The sequence below is a fragment of the Phalaenopsis equestris genome, unplaced genomic scaffold, assembly GCF_001263595.1.
Source record: "Phalaenopsis equestris unplaced genomic scaffold, ASM126359v1 Scaffold000755, whole genome shotgun sequence".
NCBI lineage: Eukaryota > Viridiplantae > Streptophyta > Magnoliopsida > Asparagales > Orchidaceae > Phalaenopsis > Phalaenopsis equestris.
The window spans coordinates 522,244-528,243 of record NW_018165195.1 but is presented as its reverse complement, the minus strand read 5'-3'; positions in this window follow the sequence as shown (position 1 = coordinate 528,243).

Below are 6,000 nucleotides of genomic sequence, written 5' to 3'. Positions count from 1 at the left end.
TATATATATATATATAGAAAGAGAGAGAGAGAGAGATATGTGTGTGTAGATATTTTTATATATGAACATTATTTTGAAGGGGCATGTATTTTACGTGTATAGATTTATCATCAGACTGCTTTCTTACTCAGGCGGCTAAGTGTTGGCTTCTGGTCAATGGGATTAATTCGATCAACTTAACTTGGTCTGTATGGGTCTGTTGGTTGATAGATATGGTTGTCGAACCATGATCCTTGTTGAGTAACCTTTGGGCCAGTCTTGTTGTAATTATTAGTTCCCTTCAAAATCAGTGAAGGCATACTTACACTCTCTCTCTCTCTCTCTCTCTCTCTCTCTCTCTCTATTCACATGTGTTTTTCATGGAATGGAAAGAGTAGATCAGACGCATGTTTTAGCTGTAGTGGGATGATAAAATTGACCGTTGAGATATAAAAGATTATGACCAATAGCAACTTGTCCAGTACAATCTATCATCTATAATCATTAACATATTTATATTCATTAATCATTAAGGTTCAATATTCATTCAACGCATTAGATGAGAATATTACTTGAACGGTGATGTGACCGATGTTTTCATGTATATAGCCCTACACCTTTTGTGTAATCCAGACAAATAGTCAGCCTATTATGACTGAATAACGTGTAGTTCCTTTTTTTGAAGATTTTAAGCCTAATGCTGATTGATTAAGGACCTAAACTTCCAATCAATTGACAAAAATGACTTATTCTATTGGCTCCATTTGATCAATAACTTTAACTTGGTCTTACCTTATTTTCAATATATTTCAAGTAATATAGCAATTAATTAATGGATGTAATGAAATCCACATTTATTTCAGTTTAGTTGTCTTACATTAAACTAAGCTGGTGCGGTATGATTGAGTAAGATTAACTCGTCTTCCACGAATGTTAAAATATTTATTTAATTTTAAATGGAATCAGTCGCCACACAGTCTCTTGATCTTTTGACGTGTGATAACATTATCATGTTGCCATCTATATTAAATGTTGCACGCTATCGTTGATAGCAGCCAAAAGTGTTCAACGATCATTGTCACTAACGAGGGGTAACGATTGGTGGTAGCTTGGACCAGTAATGACATTAATAAAGGTTGTTACTCTTAAAATATACAGTACATAAAAAATATTTTTAAGTCTTTTTAAAATTAACGTGATTTAATTTGCCTTTATTAAAATTTAAATTACACGGCAACATATATCCACCCTGCAGTCCTAAATCATAATATTAGTCCCCATCCCAATGGTCTCAATTTATACTCTTTATATTCATTTTTGCATTCGTGGAGTGGGTTGTCATCACACTCGCTTCCCATTTCATGCCCATGTTGCTAAATGAAGTTAAGCCATTGACTCCAACCAACTACTAAGCACTTGTGTTGTTTTCTCTTCCCATCAATTCTTTCATTATGGATATAACCCTTATCACCATTGATTCTGGTTGCCACCAATTCTTTCATTTGATAGTTGAGATATTTGATATTTGATGTTTTTTTTTTTTGTGGAAAAAGGAAGTGAGTGTTAGAGTTTTGGTTTATATTGCTCAATTCCTACATTTGGAAATAAGAATATTGGACTTTTCAGTTCATATCTTTATCATATATGCACAAAGTCTTGCAGAGGATAGAACAAAATTATGGTATGATCTTATGAAATTTAAATAATAATTGGCTTGCCTTGGCTGGTACGTGGTGATTTCAATGTCATTGCTAATGCTTCTGAGAAGAAAGGTAGAAGAACACCTTGTTATAAAGTTATGGAAAAATTTAGAGACAATATTGATGAAGCTGAATTACATGACATAAGATTTATAACTTCTTGTTTTGCTTGATCTTGGTAAATAATGTTTGTTTTGATGTTTTTCTTTCTCAGATGTCACACACGTAAATATAAATGGTTTTGATCAGGCTCCTGTTCTTTTTAATGTTGAATGGATAAAACAAATGGATAGAAGTTGTTGTTTTACTTTGATGTGATGCTCAAAGTGTAGCAAAATGTTTAAGAATGAACATATTTTGTATATTTGGGATACCGAGAATAATCATAATTGACGGGGGAAGTCATTTCAGAAATGCAATAATGGAGAAGTTATTGAAGAAATATCATATTAACCATAGAATTGCTACTGCTATTGCTACTGCTTATCATCTTACTGCTTATCATCTTCAAACAAGTGGTTTAGCTGAATTATCCAATCGTGAAATTAAAAGAATATTGGAAAAATCTGTAAATCCAACTAAATTGGATTGGTCAGCTAAATTTGACTATGCTTTGTGGGCTTATAGGACTGCATACAGAACTCTTATAGGAATGCCACCATAGAGGTTAATATTTGGGAAAGCGTGAACTTACCAATTGAACTTGAGCATAAAACATATTGCGCGATTAAGGAATTTTATTACAATTTGAAAGATGTTGATGAGAAAGATTATTACAATTGAATGAGCTTGAAGAGATAAGGAATTAATCTTATGAAAGTGCTAAGATTTACAAAGAAAAGAAGAAGATATGGCATGATCGGGGGATTCTTACTAAAAATTTTCAGTCAGGGCAGCAAGTTTTGCTTTATAATGCAGGGTTAAGATTATTTCCAGACAAACGTAAGTCCATGTGGATGGACCCATTTGTTTTTTTTTAATTTATACAATAAAATAAAAGATTCAACCATTAATGTAATCCACAATCAATATTAAATTAAAGGCTTGTCATTATACATTTTCTAATTGACCCAACTTTGCTCCTATAAAGTTGTCTTCGCAAAAGAATCCTACCGAAGTTTGAATGGAAGATTTTTCAACATCACGGCGCAAAGGCCAGACAAAACCGCACTGATTCGTCCTTTTAATGACTTTAATTAAATATATATATATATATATATATAAAAGGTTGGCAAGTGGGCAGACCCCCCACCAAAGATTGTGTGTGTGTGAATGCACTGCGTTCTTGGGTCAATTGGTAGAGCATTCGTTTTGGCGGTGTAAGTTCCGTCTGGTCTGGGGTTCGAATCTCGCCTCTGGTGACTGTTATCTTAATGAGGGGGTACTCGAATATTTGGGTGCATGGGTCAGCCCCAGACCTGACAGGTGTTGAGCCAATAGGGTGGGTTAAGGACCTCACGCCCCGACCCATTCTGTAAATATATATGTATGTTATATATATATATATATATATATATATATATATATATATATCTCTCTCTCTCTCTCTCTGTGTGTGTGTGTGGATATTTCTATATATGCACATTATTTTGATATTAGAGTATTTATTGTATTTTACATGTATAGATTTGTCGTCCGGCTGCTTTCTTACTCGGGCGGCTAACTGTTGGCTTCTAGTTAATAGGATCAGTTTGGTCAGCTGAGTTTGATCGGTATGGATCTGTTCTTTGATATGATTTGGTTGTCAGTTCATGATCTTTGATGAGTAGCCTTTGGGCATCCCTAAAATTGTTGGAGATGATGTGGAAACCAAATCCTCAATTGAATCAGCTCCACTGAAGGGCAGGCTATCACGTTGAATTGACTTTCTTGTAGTAGTTGCTTCAGATGCCCTTTTGTCTTGCATCTGTCTAGATGACAAATGCTTATATCCTTCGGTCGTCTTTTGTCGATTTCGTGATCGGTTGACTTCTTGTTCTTGCCGGTTTGTCTCATATGGCTTTGCTCGATCGTTCAAATGGGTCTCACTAACTCTTGGCAGTGGGTCAGCCTTACTGCAACCATTAGTTCCACTCAAAATCAGTGATGACACATTTTCAATATGTAGTCGCATGTGCTTTTTATGCAATCGAAAGAGTAGATCAGACACATATTTTATTTGTAGTCGGATGATAAAATTAACATCTTTATATTCATTAATCATTAAGGTTCAATGTTTATTCAGCGCATTATATGAGCATATTAGGTAAATGGTGATGTGACCCTTGCATTCATGTATATAGCCTTACACTTTTTTGGTAATCCAGACAAACATTCAGCATATTATAACTGAATCACGTGTAGTACCTTTTTGTTTCTTATGTGAATGAGTTTAATTGCATAATGCATGCAAGATTTTAAACCCAATGCCTATTTATTAAGAAGCTAAACCTCCAATATATTGACTAAAGTGACTTATTCTAGCCAAAAGTGTTCAATGCTCATGGTTACTAACGATAGGTGGTAGATTGGGCCAGTAATGACATCAGTAATGGTTGTTGCTTTTGAAATATAAAGTACATAAAAAAATATTTTAAATATATTTAAATTAACTTGATTTAATTTACGTTTATTAAAATTTAAATTATACTACGAGACATATCCACCATGCAGTCCAACATCTTAATGTTAGTCCCCATCTCAATGGTCTCAATTTATGCTCTTCAACTTCATTTTTGCATTGGTGGATTGGGTTATCGTCACACTCGCTTCCTTTTTCATGTCCATGCTGGTAAGTGAAGCCAAGTCATTGACTCCATCCAACTACTAAGCACTCATGTCGTTTTCTCTTGCCACCAAATCTTTCATTATGGATATAACCCTCATCACCATTGATTCTGGTTGCCACCTGACCATGTTGTCACATCTTACTTTCTTTCATTGTCATACTTACTAAGACTAGGACATTCGATTGCATTTTTTTTGTATCCTACAACCATTTTACCCTAAACCCTATGACCATAACTTCTTTTATCCGCTCTAACTAGCTTGTTTGTTGTTTTTATTAAGTGTTGTACACTAGATTTTGTGAGATTCCACCCCTTAGGGTTGACTTCCACCTCCTCAGACCTTTTAGATGCCTTCTTTGAGTAGCCTTTTTGAGAAATATTTATAAGTTCGCCATGATTAGAGTGTGTTGTCATTGTTTCGGGAAAGGCCTAGCTTATTGACCTCATTTTTTATTAATTCCTCATTCACTTCAATCAAATCCAAACATTGATTGAAATGTTGTCTGATGAGGGAATATTCTGAAATTATTGTATTCTATGCCCCAATGTTATTATTTTCTCTACAGATCATTGTAGTGCTTGGAATTTCATGCTACAAACTACATTTGGTTCATTTTTAATGTATGAATAACATGCAATAAGTGTTAATGGCTATAAAATAATGATTTACGTGAAATTCTCCCATTAATATCCACAAATTTTAACCCATTTTTTTCCATTTTTGCTGGCAAGATATTGAGATTAATTATTACCAAAATAGTGGTGTCATTTAATGTATATTAAAATTTCACATCTCTCATTTTCTTTTGCTTAATTTCTATAATACCCACCCTAAACTTTGAAAACAAATAAAAAATTTAAAATTTATTTTAGCCAAATTGTTTCTAATACAATGGCTGCCCAAAAAGACAAAAAAAACATTGGAAAATTCTCCTCTTTTGGCTTTCACATTCTAATGGAAACCTCTTCAAAAAATTCTTTTGGTTTTCTCTATGTTTTAAAGCAAATTCAATGGTGAAAGCAAGCTGGTGAAGCCATTCATGTGATAAAAGCTACTCCTATATTTGAAGAGTTTTTCTTTTTTATTATGATTTCTTTTCTTATCATTCATTTATTTGTTGAGACAACATCATTATATTGTTGTAATTATATTTTTACATTTATCTTATGTATAGTCTTTCATGAAATCAATTAGATATATGCATTCCAAAATTTATTTTCATGTGTGTTGAAATTAAGATTTTTACATTTGCTAAAATTTAATTTACAATTCTTAAAATTTTATTTTACATTTTGTAAATTTATTGCTTGATTTGGATTAACTCAAATACACAATTTGTTTAAATTAAGGTCATGTTTGTCAAACTTTTGATTGATTTTGGCTTAACTTAAATTTCAATATTGCTTAATTAAAACCTCAAATTTGAGATCTTTAATTTGTGTGAATCAAAACTATTATTTTTATATTTTTCTAAGTTGCTAGCATAGTTGATTATGTTGGTTTATAACTCGGGTTTGTGTTCGCTTGATGTAAGAGAGTATATTATTGTATT